Source organism: Rhinopithecus roxellana, chromosome 9, assembly GCF_007565055.1.
Source record: "Rhinopithecus roxellana isolate Shanxi Qingling chromosome 9, ASM756505v1, whole genome shotgun sequence".
NCBI classification, from domain to species: domain Eukaryota; kingdom Metazoa; phylum Chordata; class Mammalia; order Primates; family Cercopithecidae; genus Rhinopithecus; species Rhinopithecus roxellana.
Genome location: NC_044557.1, coordinates 96,319,020 through 96,342,134, shown reverse-complemented (window position 1 = coordinate 96,342,134; position 23,115 = coordinate 96,319,020). Strand labels below are relative to the sequence as shown.

At 49.3% G+C, this 23,115-nt stretch overlaps 1 protein-coding gene and 1 non-coding gene across 15 annotated transcripts in view; both read right to left on the bottom strand.

Annotated features, from left to right (window-relative positions):
• FAM49B (family with sequence similarity 49 member B) overlaps window positions 1–17,817 on the bottom strand; it is a 175,945-nt gene extending 158,128 nt beyond the window's left edge. For 6 of the 14 annotated variants that reach the window (XM_030938033.1, XM_030938034.1, XM_030938036.1 and 3 more), the window contains exon 1: window positions 17,495–17,688. The gene's annotated coding sequence lies outside the window, so the exon portion shown is untranslated. Of the gene's footprint in view, window positions 1–17,494 lie in introns of all 14 variants that reach the window. The other 8 variants (XM_030938035.1, XM_030938048.1, XM_030938042.1 and 5 more) reach the window with 5 other exon arrangements.
• On the bottom strand, window positions 6,228–6,292 carry LOC115899793. Its single transcript, XR_004059397.1, has one exon. It is a non-coding gene; the product is annotated as a U7 small nuclear RNA (small nuclear RNA).
• Window positions 17,818–23,115: the final 5,298 nt, after the last annotated feature.

The window sequence follows — 23,115 nt, the reverse complement described above, 5'->3', positions numbered from 1 at the left end:
AGGGGTGACAGCCAGGGCCAGCCTTAATGAAACCCTAATGAACAAGTTTCCACAATTAAGGACAACAACGGGAGAGGAACCAGTGGGGCCCAGAAAACAATCAATGCCTTTGATGAAGCACTGCTGATGACATTTCCCACTGGTGCTTTCATCTGGCTCCCCGGGGGTTGTTGGCTTTGCAATGTCTTCAAGGAAACCCATCTCTCTCTCTTTTTTTTTTTTTTAGATGAAGTCTTGCTCTGTCGTCCAGGGTGGAGTACAGTGGCATGATCTCAGCTCACTGCAACCTCTGCCTCCCAGGTTCAAGTAACTCTTGTGCCTCAGCCTCCCAAGTAGCTGGGATTACAGGCATGTGCCACCCTGCCTGGCTAATTTTTGGATTTTTAGTAGAGACAGGGTTTCGCCATGTTGGCCAAGGTGGTCTCGAACTCCTGACCTCAGGTGAAATATATAAACCCCTTTCTGACTTTTTTCTTCTCCTTCTTTTTTTGAAAATTCAAGACATGGTGCTTGATCAATGCTAAGTAGAACAGAGAGCCAGGAAACTCATCTTCAATTCAGCGCCGACAATCCTCAGCTCAGCTCAAACTTGGCAAAACGCTTTCTTCCCTCACATCTATTCATAGCCGTCTGTTCCTAGAGTTAACGCTCAATTATTCACCCTAACAGAGGAATTGTCCCATGCTCTGAGAATAACGTGGGGCAGGGTGGGAGGCAGGAGGGGCAGAGGAGCAGGGACAGACTAGAAGAGACCCCAGCTGCCGTCCAGTAGGCAGCCACACTCCTCTGAGAGAGCAGCAAGGTGACAGTGCCCTCCAGGTATGGCCAGTGGGGAGGAGCCGACCTTAGTCACCAGGGCCTGCAACACACCAGGGCCTGCAACAAACATGCTGAACTGCATTCACCAGGCCCGTCTCGGGATCGCTGTCCACAGGGAAGGAAAGGGAGGCTCAGACAAGTGACATGACCCGCCAGCAACACAGAGTGAGCAAATGGCAGGGCTGGTGACACGATGCAGAGGCCAGGCCCATGAGCACCAAGCACCCACAGGTCCATGTGCACCAAGCAGCCAAGGAGCAGGTGCAATTGATACCTCAGATGATGAAAAGCTTGGAACTGCCACGGGCCCCAACTCCTCCCAGGACTAAACCTTTTACCAGAATTGCTTCCTGCCTGGTGGGCACCCCCAACGATTGGCTAAGTTGAATGGAATCTCCCACAAGGTTTTGTGCTTTTGTATTTTTAATATGCTGGAGACAGAGTCTCACTCTGTTGCCCAGGATAGAGTATAGTGGCACAATCACAGCTCCCTGAAGCCTCGACCTCCCGGCTCATGCAATCCTCCCACTTCAGCCTCCGAAACAGCTGGGACTACTGGTGAATGCTACCATGCCTAGATAATATCTTTATTTTTTTGTAGAGATGGGGGCTTCCTGATGTTGCCCAGGCTGCTCTGGAACTCTTGGGCTCAAGCGATCCTCCCTCCTCTACCTCCCAAAGTGTTGGGATTACAGTCATCAGCCACTGCACCCAGCCTACCATAAGGTTTTGATGAGGATTAAATGAGATGATGTACACCCAGCAGAAACCTCTACTGTCACCGTGTTCCCCTTGTGTTTTAGTCCTTCATTTTCTTCCTCTGACCCTCGAAACTGTAAGGACAAGGAGCCTGCATGACTCAGCATGACTCAGCTTGGTGAGCCCAGGGCCCAATTCAGCAAGTAGCTGGGGTCATTCTTCACTTCTTCAGCCACAGCAGCTGACTTAATTATCACTTCCTTTCCCAGGTGCTGAGGAGCAGAGAGCCCAGATGTGAGGACAAGAGAAAGGTGGGGTAGGGGATACAGACAGGGAAGACAATGGGCAAACCTAGGGTTTTTCTGGACATTCAATAAATGCCTATTTGAGATGCTAAGACGTGTCCCCCTTTTGCATCTAATCACAGAAATACTTATATACACACATCAAAATGATAAATCCTGGGCATGAAATGAATATTTTTAAAGATGCCAATTTAAGCCAGGCACAGTGGCTCACGTCTGTAATCCCAGCACTTTGGGAGGCTGAGGCGGGCAGATCACCTGAGGCCAGGAGTTCGAGACCAGCCTAGCCAACAAAGTGAAACCCCATCTCTACTAAAAACACAAAAATTAGCCAGCTGTGGTGGCTCAAAGCCTATAGTCCCAGCTACTCAGAGGCTGAGGCACTAGGATCACTTAAACCCAAGAGGTTGAGGTTGCAGTGAGCCAAGACTGCACCACTGCACTCCAGCTTGGGTGACAGAGCAAGACTCTGTCTCAAAATAAAATAATAAATAAATAAAGATGTCAATGTAAATTATCAGCCAGGCACAGTGGAGAGAGCCTGTAGTCCCAGTTCTTTGGGAGGCCAAGGTGGGAGGATCCCTGGAGCTCAGGAGTTAGAGGCTGTAGTGAGCCATGCTTGCACCTGGACAACAGAGCAAGACCCTGTTTCTAAAAGAAAAAAAAAAATCTAATAATAAAAAATTGTCCACCCAGAAATATAACTGTCCACCCAAAGTAGAAAATTAACTCATATACTCATTCATCAAACATATGTTTGGTACCTACCTACCAGGTACTTTCTATATTTGGCGCCTCCCTTTAAAAAATGGCTGAGGAGCAATGAATCCTAACCCTTCTAAAACACAGGCAAAGATGACAAGTGGGCTGCATCACACACCCTAAGAGTCTGTCTCGAAATTTGCAATGCCATAAACGGTTATAGCTCAGCCACCCGCTGGGGTGCCTTCGTCTGTCTGCTCCTGTCTGCTCCATACGGGCTTCTCAGAGGCAGACACATCCTTTTCTTCTGCCTCTGCCTCCCATCACAGAGCACAGGAAGAGGGTTCTGAAAAGTGGTCCCTCTCCCCAAGAGAGGTTGGGCACACCCTCTGCACCCTTGCTCCCCAGACGTCCAGGAGGCAGGAGCAGAGAGATTGGTCAGGTGCTTGGAGCCATAAGGTCACTCATCTTCCATTGAGAACACATGGAACACAGCTCCCACTGCCTGAACCAAAGTTCACTTTGCTTTGGAATTACATACAGTCCCCAAACAGAAAACACTTGGCAACTGTTCATTAGTGGCTCTCATTCATCTTACCTTTCCCTGAAAATAATTTCTTTTTTTTTTTTTTTTTTTTTTTTGAGACAGAGTCTCACTCTGTCACCCAGGCTGGAGTGCAATGGCACAATCTTGGCTCACTGCAACCTCCGCCTCCCAGGTTCAAGCGATTCTCCTGCCTCAGCCTCCCGAGTAGCTGGGACTACACGTGCACCACCACGCCTGGCTAATTTTTGTATTGTTAGTAGAGGTGGGGTTTCACCACGTTGGCCAGGCTGGTTTCAAACTCCTGACCTCAAATGATCTGCCCGCCTCGACCTCCAAAAGTATTGGGATTACAGGCGCAAGCCACCACACCTGGCCCTGCAAATAATTTCTATAGGACCTGAAGACAGTTACCGGTATGGGGGTGTCTCTAGATTCCTTAATCCTATCAGCTGCTTGACTGGAAGGAATGATGAGATTCTAGAAAAATCTAGAAAAATCTTGTGACCTCCCTCTGACGCCAGGTTTCCTCAATTATAAAATGGCAACAACAATGTCTTCTGCGTAGATCTAGGAGATGGTCCATGGCGGCTGATACATTCAAGAATTGCTAGCTGTTTTTCTTTAATCAGACCTGTCAGTATTCCACCTCAGGGATGCCTGGGCCTAAGTTTTATTAATTGAACTGTTTTGTTGTATATCTTTTATGAAGTAATCTAAAGTTTGGTTTTCTCTGTTTTCCTGAAAGCAGTAGTATTCTAGGTTTCTTAAGAAGAAAAGAGGCCAAGCTCAGTGGCTCACATCTGTAATTCCAGCACTTTGGGAGGCCAAGGCAGGAGGACTGTTTCAGCCAGAAGTTATAGACTAGCCTGGGTAACATAGCGAGACCCCATCTCTACAAATAATTAAAAAATTAATCAGATGTAGTGGCATGCACCTGTGGTCCCAGCTGCTCAGGAGGCTGAGGCAGGAGGATCACCTGAGGCAGGAGGATCACCTGAGGCAGGGAGGTCGAGGCTGGAGTGAGCTGTGATCACACCACAGCACTCCAACCTGGGCAACAGAAGAGAAGAAAAGAAGAGGACACTCTTAGTGGAGAGGAAAAAAGAAGGGGAGAAGGGGAGGTTTTCTTACAATAAAAGTAACATAATCACGTTACAAAAAAAACATGCAAACGAGAGAGAGGGAAAGAATATCTCACTATTCTTATCTCCCTAACACAACCTCTGACACCATTTTGGTCTATTTACTCAAAGTCTTGTTTCCTATAAATGACGGATGGTTTTCTAAGTCTTCTCACAGCCTCCAGGGCCCTGACTTTGCGTGGCCGTGTAATATTCCACCATGCGGCCAAAGCATAACTTAAGTAGGTGGTTACTGTCAGACACTTAGATTATTTCCCATTTACTTTGCTACTGTAAAAAGCTGAGCTGGCCAGGTGCAATGGCTCATGCCTGTAATCCCAACACTTTGAGAAGCCAAGCGGGGAGGGTGGCTTGAGCTTGAATTTGAGACCAGTGTGGGCGACACAGCAAGACCTCATCTCTACTAAAAATAAAAAAATTAGCCAGGCATGGTGGCGGGCACCTGTGGTCCCAGCTTCTGCCTCTAGAGATGACACTAGCCAATCTATGTGAGTATCTGTAGTTATTCCAGGGGATTCTGAAGAAGCCTATGGAATCAAATTAGGGAACCACTGTCGTTCCCAATTGAATTGAAAACTGAGGTACTTGGGAGGCTGAGGTGGGAGGACTGCTTGAACCCTGGAGGTCAAGGCTACATCATGATCATGCCACTACACTCCAGCCTAGTTGACAGAGTGAGACCCTGTATTAACAATAACATAAAGCTGAGCTAAAAATCTTTATGTGACATTTTGTCCATACTTTTTACTGTTTTTCTTAGGAAAGATTCCCAAAGTGGGTTCCCTGGGTCAAAGGTTATGAAGATGTACATGGCTCTTAACATCAATTGCAATAGTTGCCCAGAAGGGTCACTCAAAAGGTCACCTGGTTGGACACCAGCAAGAAAATGAATGTACCTTCACTGGGGTGACACCTTTCACAGTCATCACAGGGCAGGGTCAGGGACACCTGTTGGGTTTTCTCTGGAGTGAGCTCTTATGGAACATTCTGGTCTGTGCACATCAGCTGCACAATCTCAGGTGCTTCTCAGCTCTGCGCTGCTGAATGAGAGCTCCATAATGCATTCGAGAATAAGCTCCAAGGTGGAATCAAATGCTCCCTCCTCACCCAGCAGCTATTTGGGGATGATCAGAAAAAACGAAAAATCAGGTTCCTCTTCTTTTGGTTTTAGGTGTTCAAGGTGTCGAGCCGATGATTAGTTTATCTAAAGAGAAGCATTTTTCAACCACATCAATCATGGAGGACAGTTGGGGGACATTCAAAGGTCATACCTCGTTTATTACTCATTTATTTTGAGACAGGTCCACTCAGGCAGGGCCTCAGGGACTGTGGGATCAAATCCAAAGACCCAGGAGGCCGAAGCCCTTTCACATCAACTCCTGGATGGGGCCTTCAGCTGCAGACTTGAAACGTGCAGGAACAATGACAAAGTCAGAAGGGGCCTAAATCTAGGGGCTGCGGTAACCAAAGAGACTCTGCTTGCTTTATTTATTTATTTATTTATTTAGGCCTCACCAGGTCAAGAAAAGCTGTCTCCCTCTGTCCACTCTATCTCTCACATCAGACAACTAGATATCCAAAAACTCTCTCCAAGGTTATCACACTCAAGCATGAGAGACCCTGGGATAATCACACATACACAGATAACACTCCCGTTGGGTATCAAGACAACTTCGCACATTCTGAAGATGTCCTCAGTGCATCAAACATACAGTGGGATTCCACTGTACCCTCGTTTTTTCTTTTTTTTTTGTTTAGAGACAGGGGTCTCCCTGTGTTGCCCAGGTTGGTCTCAAACTCCTGGGCTCAATCGATCCTCCCACCTGAGCCTCCTGAGTAGCTGGGGTGGCAGGCGTGTGCCACCCAGCCATACCCTCATTTCACTGAGCCGAATTCAGCTATACTCAAAGGGTCAAATGCTTTTCTTTTTCAATTTTAAAAACTTTAAATAATATAAAAGTGTATTTTGCCTATTGTATTTGTTTGTATTTGTTTCTATGGGTTTTTTTGTTTTTTGGTTTTTAGTGTGGGGAAACTGGAAAGCCTGCTGGACAAATTCTAAAAGAGCTATAGCACTCTGCTTCCCATTTTTTTTTTATATTGTGCATTGTACTTTATTGTATAGTGTCTACTGCTGTTTCTATCATGCACTGACTCATTGATGTTCCAGTACAGCACCAGACACACAAAACCAGTGCATGGAAAACCAGCCTTCAGGAGCAACTCGGGAGATTGTCAGGAATTTTTTTTTTTTGAGACAGAGTCTCGCCTTTGTTGTCTAGGCTGGAGTGCAGTGGTAAAATCTCGGCTCACTGCAACCTCTGCCTCCCCAGTTAAAACGTTCCTCCTGCCTCAGCCTCCTGAGTAGCTGGGATTACAGGTGCGTGCCACCACATCCGGCTAATTTTTGTATTTTTAGTAGAAACGAGGTTTCACCACGTTGGTCAGGCTGTTCTCAAATTCCTGACCTCGTGATCCGCCTGCCTCAGCCTCCCAAAGTGCTGGGATTACAGGCATGAGCCACCACGGCCGGCCAGGATTTTTTTATTTTTTATTTTTTTGCCTACTGTGCTGACTTCTGAACTTCACCATGAAGATGTGACTCTGTTCAGCAGAGTTTCTTCTCCTTGGGTGCTTTTAGGTCTTAGGGGCATGTGTCTGTCTGTTAGGAACTAGCAGAAAACCAGCCCAGCTCAGATCAGAACAGGAAACCAGGACCCAGGCTGGTGGGTGCCAGGGCAGGGCCTTGTGGCTTCACAACCCGCCTCCCAGGGACAGGCTGTCTGGTCAAGAGAACTCGCCCTCTTCACTGCTGGGTCCCTTAGTGGGCTTTCACGTGCCTGGCCTGGTCCCTCCTTTAAATGAAGACTGGCCTAGATGATTGTCACACTCCTGTGTGACACTGGACAACACACATCACCTCTCCGGGCCTCCATTGCCTCCGAACGGTCTTCCACCTTCAGCTGGAATCAGAGCCCCCAAAGCGAGATTCTAACAAGAGATTACATTGTGTGAGATACTGACCTCCTCAGCATCTAGGCTGATGGGGCCCCTGGGTGGGTCACCTCTAGCTGGGAGATGCTTCCTCTTTCATGGCTCCAACTGTGCCTTAAAAATTAAAAGCTGGGAACCTGTAATCCCAGCACTTTGGGAGGCCGAGGCAGGCAGATCACTTGAGGTCAGGAGTTTGAAACCCGCCTGGCCAATATGGTAAAATCCTGTCTCTACTAAAAATACAAAAATTAGCTGGGCGTGGTAGTCCACACCTGTGATTCCAGCTACTCGGGAGGCTGAGGTATGAGAATCGCTTGAACCCAGGAAGCAGAGGTTGCAGTGAGCCGAGATCGCGCCACTGTACTCCAGCTTGAGTGACAAAGCGACACTGTCTCAAAAAAAAAAAGAAAAGAAAAAAAAGAAAAGAAAAAAAAGACCCTGGCTTTCCAGGTACAGTGGTGTGGCACCTAGAGTCCCATCTACCTGGGAGGCTGAAGTGGGAGGATCACTGGAACCCGGGAGAGTGAGTCCATTTTGATCAACGTAGCAAGACTCTCATCTCAAAAAAATAAAACAAAGTAAAATGAATATATATAGAGAGAGATTTACACACACACACACACATATATATATAAATATATATATTTATTTATTGGGAAGGCTGAGGCAGATGGATCACCTGAAGTCAGGAGTTTGAGATCAACCTGGCCAACATGGTAAAACCCCATCTCTACTAAAACACAAACATACATATATATCTCTCTCTCTCTCTAGACCCTTCCACCCAGAAAGCATAAGAACACCCAAGGTATGAGCAGATTAAAGAAATCCCGCAGAAGAAGGAACACGTGCACAGAGTATGCTGGCAAGGTCACATATAGAAAATGGGTAGGGGAACTTGAAAGCAGAGGTCTAAATCCCATGTGCACCTTATTTGCTCAAGTCTACATGGACCAGGATCCAAACATTGAAATTTTCCTTTCAAATTCAATCCCCCAGAGTGTAAGGTCTCAGGACCTTTCTTTCCCCCAAATCTTTTCTTGTGCGGATGCATATATGCAGACAATGCAAAGTGCTACAAATCCCAACACCAAATACATCAAGAAGTAGATTATTAGTATGAGTCAGTTTCACACTAACTTTACCAAAAACCTCACTGCTCAAATTAGCTCAAGTAATCTACTTACAACCGCAATTATAAATTCTGAGCTTCCTTGGCTGACAAGTTTGCAGTAGGTGGTTCTTGGCCCTGAGGGCTGCTGAGATGCCCGTTGTTATGAGATGCCCACTGAGAAACCCACCGCCCTCTCCCAGCAGGGTCCAGCAGGAACAGTGTCTGCTCTTGGCTACACAACTCCATTCATAGACTTTTCCAGTTACATTCAAGGTTTACCGAAGGAGGTAGCAAAAACAGGAGGTGGGCACTGAAGCTGGCCTGGCACATTTGAATTCCAGCTCTGCTTTTTATTAGCCTCCAGGTTTTCTCAGTTTCCTCATCTGTAAAATGGGAATAATATGACCTGCCTCATAAGAGTTACCCTGAAAGTAAGAAATAAAATATTCAAAGTACATGACACAGCCAGGCACAGTGGCTCACGCCTGTAATCCCAGCACTTTGGGAGGCCGAGGCAGATGGATTGCCTGAGGTCATGAGTTCGAGATCAGCCTGCCCAACATGGTGAAACCCTGTCTCTACTAAAAATACAAAATTAGCTGGGCGTGTTGGCACATACCTATAATCCCAGCTACTTGGGAGGTTGAGGCAGGAGAATTGCTTGAACCCGGAAGGCAGAGGTTGCAGTGAGCCAAGACTGCACCACTGCACTCCAGCCTGGGCAACAAGAGCGAAACTCTGTCTCCAAAAAACAACAACAACAACAACAACAACGACAAAAACAAAGTACAGGACACCTGCTCCATGCTCCAAAATCACAGAAACCCATGATGTGATCCTGATGGGAGCCCTGTTAAGAGGGGCTTTCAGGCCAGGCATGGTGGCTCACACCTGTAATCCCAGCACTTTAGGAGGCCGAGGCAGCCAGATCACCTGAGGTCAGGTGTTCGGAACCAGCCTGGCCAACATGGTGAAACCCCGTCTTTACTAAAAGTACAAAAATTAGCCAGGTGTGGTTGCAGGTGCCTGTAGTCCCAGCTACTCAGGAGGCTGAGGCAGGATAATTGCTTGAACCCAAGGGGGCAGAGGTTGCAGTGAGCCGAGATTGTGCCACTGTACTCCAGACTGGGTGACAGAGCGAGACTCTGTCTCAAAAAAATAAATAAATAAAATAAAAATAGAGGGGCTTTCTGCCAGGTCCATAGCTGCCTGCACACATAGTCTGGAAATGTGACCTCACCCCCTAGCTCCTGCTCCACTCGCCACCATCAACCCACTGGCCTGTCATTCATGGTGTCTGGTGATTCTCCCTGCCATCCCATTCCAAACCCCTCAGAAAAACTTCTCCAATTCCTGAGTGAGAAGAATGGGCCTAGAAGGGCTGAGTTTAAGTTAACCCAAAGAAATAAACCCAAACTCTTCATTCTCCAGGCTTCTCAGGCCTCAGGGACGTGTGTCGGGTGGCTGTGGGGCACACAGTATCATTCCCCACGTGGATCCATCACAGGGCCTAGCACACAGTAGGTGCTCACTCAGTGACTGTTCTGTTGTTGAATGGCAGGATGAATCTCACTGTTCCCTCAAGACCTGAAAACTTGAGAGTTATGAAGGCATGTTTAGGAATGACTGTAAAATACCACTTTTCAGAAAACAGAAATCTCCATTTGATTCTTTCATTTGCAAGCCTGTTTGATCTGTCTACACACTGGTTGGTCTCTGGTGTCCCAGGGGCAGAAGGCAATACACAAAACCAGAGTTCAGGGGAGCAAAGCAGACATTTTAGGAAGTTATTGCCCAAGTTTCACTTCCACGTCGTCTCCTGCATTCTACTTCAACTCTGGTTTTGAGCAAAGCTGGGGCTGGTAAAGAAACTTCCCTTAGTCTACATGTTCCTCTCCCTGAGTCCCAGCACTGAGGCTCTGTAGACCAGGGGCTCAAAGTACTGAGCATCCACTGATGCCAGACCCTATGCCAGGTACATTCAGACATTTTCTGACCTAAGAGCCACAACAAGCTGGGAAACAGACACTAAGATGCCAAGAGAGGTTATGCAACGTGCAAAAGACTTCACAGTTAGGGAGTCGGGTCTGAATCAAAGACCTCCTTGGTTCCGAGGTCCTTGCTTCTCAACCTGCCACTGTCCTTTTTCAAAGGTGCCAACCACTAACATGGCAGTGTTTCATTTTTCATAAAGCCACCTGAGGAGTTCAAAAGCATCTTTGTTTTGTTTTGTTTTGTTTTGACGGAGTTTCCTTTTTGTCGCCCAGGTTGGAGTGCAATGGCACAATCTTGGCTCACTGCAAACTCTGCCTCCCAGGTTCAAGCAATTCTCCTGCCTCAGCCTCCCAAGTAGCTGGGATTACAGGCACCCGCCACCACGCCCAGCTAATTTTTGTATTTTTAGTAGAGATGAGGTTTCACCATGTTGGCCAGGCTGGTGTTGAACTCCTGACCTCAGGTGATCCACTCGCCTCGGTCTCCCGAAGTGCAGAGATTACACGTGTGAGCCACCGTGCCCAGCCCAAGAGCATCTTGAAGAACTTCCCCCCTGCATTAAATTCAGATCCCATCTCTGCCAGAAGGATAGGCCTGGACAAATCATACAGCTCTCACCCAGCCGTGACTATGTCCCATGGGAGGAAGGATGTGTATATGGAGGGTTTCTGCTAGAGACTATGCTAGATGCTTTGATACACATTATCACACTCAATCCTCCAAACATTCCAGGGAAGCAGGTGATAGTAGCCCAGTTTCATCAATGACAATTCTGGTTCTGCAGTGGGATGTGATTTTCCCAAGGTCATGCAGCACTGAGGAGCAGGGCCAGGGCTCCATCAGCCCTGCCACGCAATAGGCTTCGTTGAGTGAGCACTGGATATAAATTCCAAAGAACTCAAATCAGCCAGACAGAGCCAGTGACAGGAGACTCTATTAAGCAGATGAGGAAAGAATGGCACTTTTCTTCCTCCTGCCGCCCAAGCCTTTCCCATCCTTAACTCCTCTGCACAACGGGGCCCTCACTGTCCTTCCCCCACCTTCTCATCAAAGGATGCTGGTGCCGGGAAGGGGAAAAGACAGAACGAAGATTAGTCTCTGGCACTGTTTATGTTGATTTCCAAGCTGTCACTTTTCCCACGTTGGGCCTTCTTTTTCATCGTGGATTTAAGTGTCTGGTCCCCTGCTGAAGGAAGGTTAAGGACAGCGGTACATTTTGAACTAAGGAAAGACTCCAGTCCTCAGCACCCTCCTGCTCTCACAGCCTTACTGCTAAACACAGCAGTGGATGCAGACGGCGGCACTGTGGAGCAGTGAGCAAAAACCAGGCTCGGGAGCCGGCGGCCTAGGTTCCAGCCCTGACTGTGCCTCCTGGTCAAGATGCTTCCCCATGGGGAGTCCCAGTTCCCTTGTGTGGATGTACTGGATGCTTAGGCCTGAAACTCTGAGAATGGGGTTTCTTCTGCTCAGTCCTTACAGGCCACCATCGCGTGGAGGAGATGTTCAGCTCACACTGCCTCTCCTCCTCCCCTCCCTGAAGGCAGCCCCATCTCAATGGCTCACAGCATCTAGGCCCCCCTGGGCTTATTCAGCACCTGCTGGCAGACAGAGGCAATCTCTCTACCACCCCTTCCTGCTCCCACTGTCGCCTGTCTTGAGGTCCGTCCTAGGCCTTCGTCACTTTGTCATATGTGTTTTCACATGCCTGCCTCCTCCATTAAGCTACCTCGGGAACCGCCAGGGTCATATACAGATTTGCACCATCAGCATCAGCCCGGCTCCTGAATGAATGAGGGGGAGCGGGTCAGGCTGGATGATTTCCTGGCCCACTGCACTCAAAGTGTGGTCTACAATCCAGAGGCATCACATTATGTGCAAAAGTGTTCAAAATGCAGCATCTCGGCCTGCCCCAGCCCCTGCTCAGAACCTCCAAGGCAATCCCCACGTGATGCACAGCACACTCAAGTTTGGAAAGTTCTCCTCCAACTCCTCCCTCCCTTGCTTCTACCACCTAGAAGCCTCCAGAACTGTGGGCCTTAACAGGTCTCACTAAAACATAGCCCATCATTAACCAAAGGAGATCTGCCTTAGGAACCTTCTAGAAGCCCGCCACTGACTCTCACAAGCAGAATATGAAATGTGTGCTCCCCGAGGGGAATCCTGGCACACATTAATCACTGGCCCTCTCCAACCCTCAAGGAAGCCCAGGCAGCTTTCAAGAACGCTGAGGCGGCCAGGCGCAGTGGCTCACACCTGTAATCCCAGTACATTGGGAGGCTGAGGCGAGTGGATCACCTAAGATCAGGAGTTCGAGACCAGCCTGGCCAATGTGGAGAAACCCTGTCTCTAACACGGTGAAACCCCATCTCTACTAAAAATACAAAAAAAAAAAAAAAAAAAAAATTAGCCAGGCGCGGTGGCGGGCACCTGTAGTCCCAGCTACTTGGGAGACTGAGGCAGGAGAATCGCGTGAACCCAGGGGGCGGAGCTTGCAGTGAGCCGAGACTGTGCCACTGCACTCCAGCCTGGGCGACAGAACAAGATTCCATCTCAAAAATTAAAATTAAAATTAAAAAAATTAAAAAAAAAAAACTCTGAGGCCTGGCAGAGTCAGACAGACTGGCTGCCCACTCACCAGCATGGGTCTCATGTCCACGCTCAGAAAGCTCTCGTCCCTCATTTCTCTACTCTTGACATTTATTCAGCTTGTAAAGAAAAGGATCCTTTCCAAAACACATCTTCAGTTTTTTAATAAACCCCGCAATTCCTTTAATGATTTCAGATTATCTTAAATATTTATAAAAATCACTCAGCAACACTTCTTTAAGCAAACCTCCTCATCAACTTCGATTATTTATATATTTATGAACACGATGTTCAAGGAGCAGATGGCAGCTAGTAAGTCCTCCAAAAGAAGAAAAAAAAAAATCAATGGGACAGAATGTAAGCTCCACGACTCGCCCATTTACTCTTCTTGACAAGCTCTGGTACAATTATCTTTCCATTCAGCGGAAGCACCACACAAAAGTCCACAATTGGTTTAAAATAGCACACTTGGACTTTATAAAGCTTGGAGGTTCCAACTTTAATCTAGGAATGACCTGCCAGCCAAAGGCTCTATTCCCAAAGGAAACTGAAGCTCTGTCCGGGGAGGGCAAGGCGATGGATGTGGGGACAGATGATGGGACCAGGGGAGGGACAGAAAGAGCACCAGGGGCCGAGGGAAGAAACAGACACTGCTGAGCACCTACTAGGTGCCATGCTCTCTGCTGGGCACTGTCCATACAACCTCTGGGTTGAGCGTCACAACAACACTTCCAGGTGGCGACTGTTAGTCCTCATTTGAAAGATGAAGAGAGAGACAAAGAGAAAGGAAGTCTCTTGGCCAAGGCCACAGGGCTAGTGAGTGGCAGAGCCAGGATGTGAACACAGGCTATAGGGCCCCCAAACCTTCACTGCCTCTAGAAGGAGAAAAGGAGGAGAGGAAAAAAAATTGCTCTTAACCTCATGCATCCTAGGCTAACAAAGTTGCCTTTCTTTCAGCCTGGGGAGGCCAATCACCTGTTTTAAGACTATCAAAGACTTAATCGCCAAAGTTCTACTGAAGCAAAAGGACCTGTCCATTTGAGAGCCCAGAGAAGGAAAGTCTCAACTGAATGCAGGAAGAAGTCGATGCGAAGGTTATGAGAAGATAGGAAATGAGTGTCACAGACACATAAAGAGGGGACTTTACAAGAGAGACAGAAAAACAGGGATGGGGGACAGCCCTTACCCTGAGAAATGAATGAAAAACAAGATCAGAAGGATCTGTTTTTCAACAGGCCTTTATCAAGTATCCCCTTTAGGGAAGAGAAAAAAAAAAAAAATCAACCCTTCACTCCTCCCAGCCAAATTTATTTCTTTCAAGAAGCTCCAATTCAAGCTAAAACAGAGATGAATCTGGTCTTTGAGATGCCTATACGCTTGCTGAGGAAACAGTGATTATTACTGTTGTTAACAAAAATCATGGATGGTGATCACTATTATATGGGGTGTGCAATGGGAACAGGGGCCTATGCTAAGGGCTTCGCTTACGTTACTGCTAGGAGCAACACAACCCCATGATATATGCGTCCGTTTTACAGATGAGAACACTGAGGCTCCAAGAAGGGAACAAATTTGGTTCCATGCACATGAGCAGTGAGAAAGAAAACCGAGGTATGAATTTGGATCTTACTCTCTTACTCAGGAGCCCTGGGAGACCGATGGGGATTCTTTTGCCTGTTTAGAGATGAGGAAAAGAGGGTGCCGAGAGTATAGTGACCTCTCGAAGGCTGCACAGCCAAAAGATAGTGGAAATTCAGATTGTAATCTGAATTTTACAACACTTCCTTTACAATGCTCAGTGATGGCTGATTTTGCTGAAGACAGCCAAGTCCCAGACCGCCAAAGCCACATGAATGGTGGTCTCTTCAATTAACGAGATGGCAGTAATGCTGAGCACGGGTGAGGCCACAACCTCCTGGCACCAGCATCCCTTGGGCGTCCTTCCTGTGCATGGGTCTCTGGATCCTGATATAAGAGCTGTCAGGGACCAGGATTCCACATAGGGAGGAACCACGGGAGAACCATTTCAAGGTCAACTGCCGGCCAGTGGGCTGACCTCGAGATGGAAAAAGAATGTCCATCCTCAAAGAGCAAAGAGGAACCCATCATTCTGCTCATTCTGTCAAAGACACGTACCGTTTCCTGCATGTGCCAGGCAGCAAGTCAGGTGCCAGAGGAAGCACAAAGATCACTCAAGGTCTGCAAGAAGAAACGTGAGCTCTGCAGGCCGAAGACTTAGGTGAGGACCCTCAATCTGCCCCTTCCTGACTGAAGGTCTTGGGCCAAGTCCCACACTCTCTCTAAGTCTCAGGAAAATGAGAACCCTAGCTCTCCTTTACAGGTAACGCTGGCCACTCCACAGTTCAGTCATTAAAAATGAACCTGGGCCGGGCACACTGGCTCATGCCTGTAATCCCAGCACTTTGGGAGGCTAAGGCAGGGAGGATCCCTTGAGCCCAGGAGTTTGGGCAACACAGGGAGACTCCGTCTCTACAAACCATTAAAAAATTAGTTGGGCATGGTGGCGCACACCTATGGTCCCAGCTACTTGGGAGGCTGAGGTAGGAGGATGGCTTGAGCCTGAGAGGTCAGGGCTGCAGTAAGACATAATCACACCACTGCACTACCTCAACCTCAACAATACCGTTAGACCCTTTCTCCAAAACACAAACAAAATGAATCTGCACATGCTCAAACTGCAGGATGTTGCTGCACAGAAGAGTCTGCTATTGTCTCTTAAAAATAATAGTAGCACTTACGGGGCTTGGGAGTTGGGGGACCCACATAGCTAAGGATCCTAAGAGAGGTACACAGAAGACTTTGGGAGCTGAGAAAGGAGAAGGGGTGGCTGTCAGAGAGAACAAAATTACTTGAAAATCTCCCAAAGTGAAGGTAGAAACATATCGGCCTTTATTTGAAAACCATTTCCTAGTCTCCCTGTGCTAGAACCCACTGCAGCCTCCTGCATCACACATTCTGCCCTTCTCAGTGCTGTGAGCCCAACAAGGATCTAGAGTGCAAATTCCAACGTGTCTCCCCAGGAAGAAAACTCAGGCCAGCTGACCACTTCTGCATGCCGACCAAGGTAGAAAAGCCACCTCTTCCGGGCTTCCCCCACATTACAGGAACCCCAGGCCTGGGAAACCATCCCAGCCGTCAGCCCTGGCTCAGCCTTGGCTGCTGGCCTCAGTCAGTCATCTGGCAGTGGCAATCAAAATGACGCCTTCTTTTTATTTTTCCCCCAGTGCAATCTTCCAAGAATGGGAGAATCTCAAAGTCAGAGTGTAAGCCCTTTTTCACAAGGGAGTAAATATATTTTCACAAGATGGTCTTCCTCAGAGAGGGGAGGAGTCCATCCAACTCCCATGGCAAAACTGCTCCCCGGGGATCGTGGATGGAAGTTACAGGGCAAGGAAGCCAAAATGTGGAAGCACACTGGCTCACCTCTCAAAATTCACCACCCACCCGTTCTATCTCACAATTATCTATGGGGTGCTTCCCACGTGCTCCAAGGCACCCTTTCTAGGTGCTGGGGATGCAGAAATTCAAGGTGACTGGCAATGACACTTTCTATCACTGCGCCCCCTCCAGGCCAGGAAATCTACGCTGGTTTTCTCAAGGCCCCACTCGCAGCAGCCCATTTTACAGACGGGACCCTAAGACTCAGAGAGGGTAAGCGACTTGCCCAAGGTCACACAGCTAGTAAACGGCAGGGCCAGGAATTAAACATGGGTGCAAAGTGCACGTGACACTCCTCCGCAGCCCCAGCTTCCCACTCTATCCCTCTGCACCCCTCCACCTCACGCAGCAGGGTGGGTAGCAAAAACACACCCCAAGAGCTCCAACACGGGAAGACCTCCTTCCTTCCACCCCTGACACAGAACACACGTTTCAAAGGACACACAGGTTTCTCCCACCCCCAGTGTGTATGTACACAGCCCCAGGAAAGCCCTGCAGGCTGCAAGGGTACCCACCCGTTAACACTGAACTTCCATTTAAAAAGAAGGATGATGAAAAGAAAAGACGAAGAGGAAGTGCTCTTTAAACATAGGCGGGTGGCCACCCCAGGAGGAAGTCTTGAGGCCAATGGAGATTTTGTTCACCCCCTTTAGTTCCTCAAATCGAATGCCACTGCCTTCCAAGCTCCTGATGGGTGGTGGCCGGGGGCCAGCGCTGCTGCCAGGGTCAGTCCCCGCGCCGACACCTGGCTCGCAGGAAGGGTCTGCCCAGGACCAGCCACCCCGACCCGAGCGCCCCCTGCCTCGAGGCGCACCAGGCGCCGGCTCCGCAGCTGGGTGGACCCGGGCGGCGGCCCCACTGCGCGCTCCCCTCGCCGCCCGCCGCCCCCCGCGCACTCGAGAAGCCTGCCCCGGGACCCCCGCGCCCGCCGGCCCGGACGCCCCCACCGCGGCGGCGCCCCCTGTCCACCCGCCGCAGCGCCCGGCCCGGCGGCCCGGATTGCACCCCAGCCTCTCCCTGCACCCATCACGCGCGCGCCCCGCACCCCGCGCCCTCTCCAGGAGCAAATCGGCTCCAGGGGCGCGCGCGCGGGCTGGCCGGGCGGCGGCGCCTTCAGAGCCCCGGCACGTACCTGGCGGCCCGGGCGGACGAGGGGAGCGCGGCGCGGGAGCGCAGGAGACTCGGAGCCTCCGGTGCCGCCGCCGCCGTTTCCGGGTTGGCGGGGCTCACGTCACCGCCACAGGTTTGCGAGCTGCCCCCGCCGCGGCGGCAGCAGCAGCAGCAGCGGCCCGGGCGAGTGCCAGGCGAGAAATAACTATAAAAGGAAGAGGCGCGGCGAGGAGGAAGAGGAAGCGCTGTTTACCTTCGAGAAGCCGAGCCGCCGGCGCTCGCACAAAAGGAGGACGCTTGCCTCGCGACGCGCCTCCCCCCGCGCCTAGTCCCCGCCGCATCGCGGGGCCCCGGCGTCAGCGCGCGCCGCGCCCCGGGACCGCCCTGCGCCGGCCCCCACCCCAAAACCCCGCGCCCGCCTGGCCCATGTCCTCCCGAGCCGGGGCGCCACGGGCCCGGGATGGTGGTGACCTTGGGCAAGTCACTGCGGGGCGCGCTGCTGTTGGGGGTCATTGCCCTCATTGTGCGAGGAGGAAACCCGGCCCTCAGAGGCGCAGGGGTGGCCCCCAAGGTCACGGCCTGTCAGGTAGGGCTCGGGCTCGAATCCTGGTCTCCAGACCTTCGAGCCGGCCAGGTTCCTGTCCCTGGGTCGCTTCCCCCTCACCTGGACTTCAGGAATGGTGACAGTCCCTGCCTGGCTCACCTCGCAGCGGGGTCAGTAAGAGGAATGTTGTCCACGCACCCATTCAGCCCTCCCGCAGATACTCACTGGGCCTACTAAGTGCCCAGGCTGCTCTAGGCCCTGGAGCTGCAGATGCGAACCAAGACAAAATCCCTGCCCGGGAGGGGCAGCAGGGATAGGCCGTAAATATCTGATGGGTCTGATGGTGCTGAGTGCTGTGCCAGAGGAAAAAGAAAGCGGGGTGAGGGGAGGGTGTGGGCTGTCAGTGCTACCCTAAGCTGTTCTCCAAAGACTAAATTTAGTACAGAAATTCCCACATAAAAAGCTCCTCACCGTAATTCCAGTTTCAGGTATTATGGGACACCTCATCTTTCCCCTGGTCTAGAATGGAAAATACTGTTTTTCTCCTTGTAACAGGACGTGCCTAGGAAACTGATACTCTCCTTCCCTCTGCCTTGCTCCCCTGGCCCAGAAGCCCGTCCTATCATCTTGACATTCAGCCAGAAATTTCTCGGGAAGATAGACAATGTTCTCTCAAGTATCTTTCTGCTGTCCTCTAGCAGCGTATCAAAAGGGTTGCATCAAAAGCTTCCATTGTCTTTCCACCTCCACTTCCAGCTATGGGGGAGTTGGGGTGTGCTCCCATCATACTCAGTGCTGAGTTACCTGATTAGGAGCCAGTCGTTCCTTTTTTTGTTTTGTTTTGTTTTGTTTTGTTTTGTTTGTCTAAGACAGGATTTTGCTCTGTTGGCCAGGCTAGGTAGTGCAGTGATGCGATAGCTCACTGCAGCCTCGAATTCCTGGGCTCAAGCTATCCTCCCACCTCAGCCTCCTGAGGAGCTGGGACCACGGGTATGCACCACCATGCTCGGCTAATTTTAAAAAATTTTTGTAGAGGTGGGTCACCCTGTGTTGCCCAGGCTGGCCTCTTTCTCCTGGGCTCACGGGATCCTCCCTGCCTCAGCCTCTCAAAGCGTGGGGATTACAGGCATAAGCCACGGCACCCAGCCCGCCAATTCTTTAACAAAGGTGCCTTGAGCTTTCTCTTGGCCAGGCCCAGTGCTCGGAGCTGGGGGCACTGAGCTGGTGCCATTTTAGCAGGACTCCCTGGGCTGCTCTCTAAGTTTATCTGAGCGCCAGTGCCCTCATTCCTAAAGGAAGGGAACTAATGTCCACCTTGCTGTGGGGACTGAGAAGTAGGTGGGAAACCACTGGGTCCTGAACTATGACCTTGAGGAGAAGCAGGAAAAGAGTTTGGAAGCAGGCAGAGCTGAGCTGCTTATAAAATGAGCATTAACAATTCTGAACATTTATAAAGTACTAACCAGGTGCCAAATGTGCTCAGGCCCATGAAGCAGGTTTATCATGGCCCAGTGTCATACATGAAGATACTGCAGCTGAAAGAGAGATGAGATTTGCCCAAGGTCACACTGATTAGACAGCAGTGGAGCCAGGTGTGTACCTCCATTGTCTGACTCCAGAGCAAGCACTTATCCACTCTGAGCCTCAGTTTGTTCATCTGTGAAATGGAATGGATAATAATGAATTCGTTAAGCTATGGTGAGGGTTAAATGAAATAGCACGTATATAGAACCTAATATGGATAGGACCCAGGAGAAAGCAATCACGATTATTGTTATTATTATCATAACTGTTACAATTTTCCTTTTTTTTTTTTTTTTTTTTTGAGACAGGGTCTCATTTTGTCACCCAGGCTGGAATGCAGTGGTGCGATTTTGGCTCACTGCAATCTCTGCCTCCCAGGTTCAAGCAATTCTCGTGCCTCAGCCTCCCAAGGAGCTAGGATTACAGATGTGCACCACCACGCCTGGCTAATTTTTATATTTTTAGTAGAGGTGGGGTTTCACCATGTTGGCCAGGCTGGTTTCGAATTCCCGACCTCGGGTGATCCACCCGCCTCAACCTCCCAAAAACCGCGCCCAGCCTAATTTTTGTATTGTTCTGTGGTGAAGGGGTTTTGCTATGTTGCCCAGGCTGGTCTCAAACTCCTGAGCTCAAGTGTTCACCACCTGCCTTGGCCTCCCAAAGTGCTAGGATTACAGGCTCGAGCCACTGTGCCTGGCCTACCGTAATAATATTTAAAGGCAGCCAGGCGCGGTGGCTCACACCTGTAATCCCAGCACTCTGAGAGGCCAAGGTGGGCGGACCATGAGATCAGGAGATGGAGACCATCCTGGCTAACACGGGGAAACCCCATCTCTACTAAAAATACAAAAAATTAGCCGGGCGTGGTAGCGGGTGCCTGTATTCCCAGCTACTCGGGAGGCTGAGGCAGGAGAATGGCATGAACCCGGGAGGCAGAGCTTGCAGTGAGCCGAGATCCCGCTGCTGCACTCCAGCCTGGGCAGCAGAGCGAGACTCCACCTCAAAAAAAAAAAATTATTTAAAGGCATGAGGTAAGGAACTTTCAGGCAATCTTGGGATCTGTAAATAGTTGATGTGACTAACATGGAGTGCAAATTTGGGGGTCCAGGAAGCAGGGCAGAATAGGTGTAGGTGAGAGCAGAGCCTGGATCCCTGCTAGCCTGCACTCCACTGAATTCTGAACTACCTGGGATCGGGAGTCTAACTCAGATGTGTGTGTCTCAGAGGGGAAAGTGTCCATTCACTGGATACAGTGAGGCTGAGGAGGATGAGCTTTGGCTCACTCTGATCCTGATAGGTTTGACCAACTCAAGCCAGTGGGAACCTGGGAATAATACCCAGGGAAACCTCTGGCCATTCTGTAGTGACTGCTTTGTTTCCCCGGGGTGTCAACCTTGACAATGGTAGGCAGAAGTCCAGCATCCTATAGAGAGCACTGTCTTTGGATTTGGGAAGGCCTGCCTGCCATTTTCATCTGTGCAATTCTGGGCAAGTCATTTAACCTCTGATTTCTGGAATGTTCTTATCCGTAAAATGGGAATAATAATGTTATCTTCTGTTGTTGTGAGGACTATAAGAAAATGAATTTTTCATGCTTTATAACTGGAAAGCAGCATGCACATTTTACTTTCAACATTAGAATCCGGTGCTTTCATTGGCCAAGCTAAGAATCTTGAAAAACCAAGATTTTGAAAATGAAAAATGAAAAAAGAAGCCTGTGCTTTCATAGCACATGTGGTCCACACATCTTTCAAGCAAAAAATAGCTATTTCCTTCATATGTGCTATGCCCCTCAAAAATATTCCTCCAAAATGCATTTCCCTGCTGAGCGTTTGCAAGAGTGCTATTGTGTATAGAAGGTAACAGAAGGTAAAGTCAGGAGACACAGAGAGACTCCACTTTTGTCCTACTGTTAGTATTTTGCAATTAAGCCCACTCCACATCCCATCGCGATAAAAGCAAACTCAGTGGCATTAGGCTTAGTGCTTTTCAGTCTCCTCACACCTCTGGCCATTGGGAACCAAAAGGGAAAACCGCCTCCAAGCCCACTAGGGAATGCCATCCTGCACTGGGGCACAGCCCTGGGAAGACGCTTCAGAGGCTCATCTAGCCCTGTTAGGCTGCGAATCCCACTTAGTGAGGTGGAGTGACTCCCCGGGACACACAGAGCTCTCCCTCAAGTTGGAACAGGGTCTTTATGGGAGACGGGCTTCAAAGGCTGATAAGTGACTGTTTCCAGGGTCTGGGAGGAGGGAAGAATGGGGAGTAACTACTTAATGGATACGGGGTTTCTTTTGGGAGTGACAAAAATATTTTGGAATTAAATCAAATGTGGTAGTTGCACAATAGTGAATGTACCACATGCCACCCAGTTGTTCAGTTTAAAATGGTTAGCTATGTGTTATGTGAATTTCACCTGAATTTTAAGGAAAGAATAACTTGAGGGATAAAAAGCTAGTGAGCAGAACCTTAACTGTATTTTTTGGTATTTCAGTATATCCACAATAGCATTGCAGAAATGAACCAATATGTCAGAATCATAGCAACAGAGTGCAGTAACTACTCAAGAGCAGCCGGTTTATGTAACGAATCCTTTCACGATGGAAAGTAAAAGGATTTGGTATTGAATAATGCAGTTTGCTTATTATTGTTATTATTATAACTTAATTTATGCTTTTTTTGTTTTTTGAGGGTGTTTTTGTTTGTTTGTTTGTTTGTTTTTGTGGAGACAGGGTTTCAACATGTTGCCCAGGTTGGTCTCGAATTCCTGACCTCAAGCAATCCTCCTGCCTCAGACTCCCAAAGTGGTGGCATTACAGGCATGAGCCACCACAGCCCGCTCACTAATTTGTGTTTCTGAAGAAGAGTATAACACGCTGGAAAAACCAGGCTCAATTTAGAGAGAGCTGAATTCAAATCCTGCCTTTAGTTCCTGCTGGCTGCAGGGGCTTGGAAAAGTATTGAGCCTCTCTGTGCCTTGTGTTTCTCATCAGGTAAAATGGGGGCGGAGATGCTGCATCACCGTCATCAAAGGACTGTGGTGGGGACTGGGTGGGACAGCATAAGTGACATTCACCCGGAGGGTGCCTCATCAGTGGCAGCTATTGTTATTGTTGTCATTGTCGCTATCGTTGTTGTTACTATATGGTATAGAAAATGTTTCAGAACATGGACCCATGGGGAAAACCGGGTACATCTTAGTCCATTAGGGCTGCTGTGACAAAGCACCACAGACTGCGTGGCTTATAAAGGACAGAAGTTTCTTCCTCGCAGTTCTGGAGCCTGGAAGTCCAAGATTGGGGTGCCGGCATGGTCAGATTATGGTGGGGGTCCTCTTACCAGGTGCAGATTTCTGCCTCCTCGCTGCGTCCTCAAGTGGTGGAAGGGCCAGAGGAGCTCTCGGGGTCTCTTTTATGAGGACACTGTGTACTCATGAGGGCCCCACCCTCATGACCTCATCACCTCCCAAAGGCCCCACCTCCTAATACCATCACATTGGGGGTTAGGATTTCAACTCACAAATTGTTGGGGGACACATTCAGTTCATCTCAGGGTAACTTTAGAAATTGCTATCT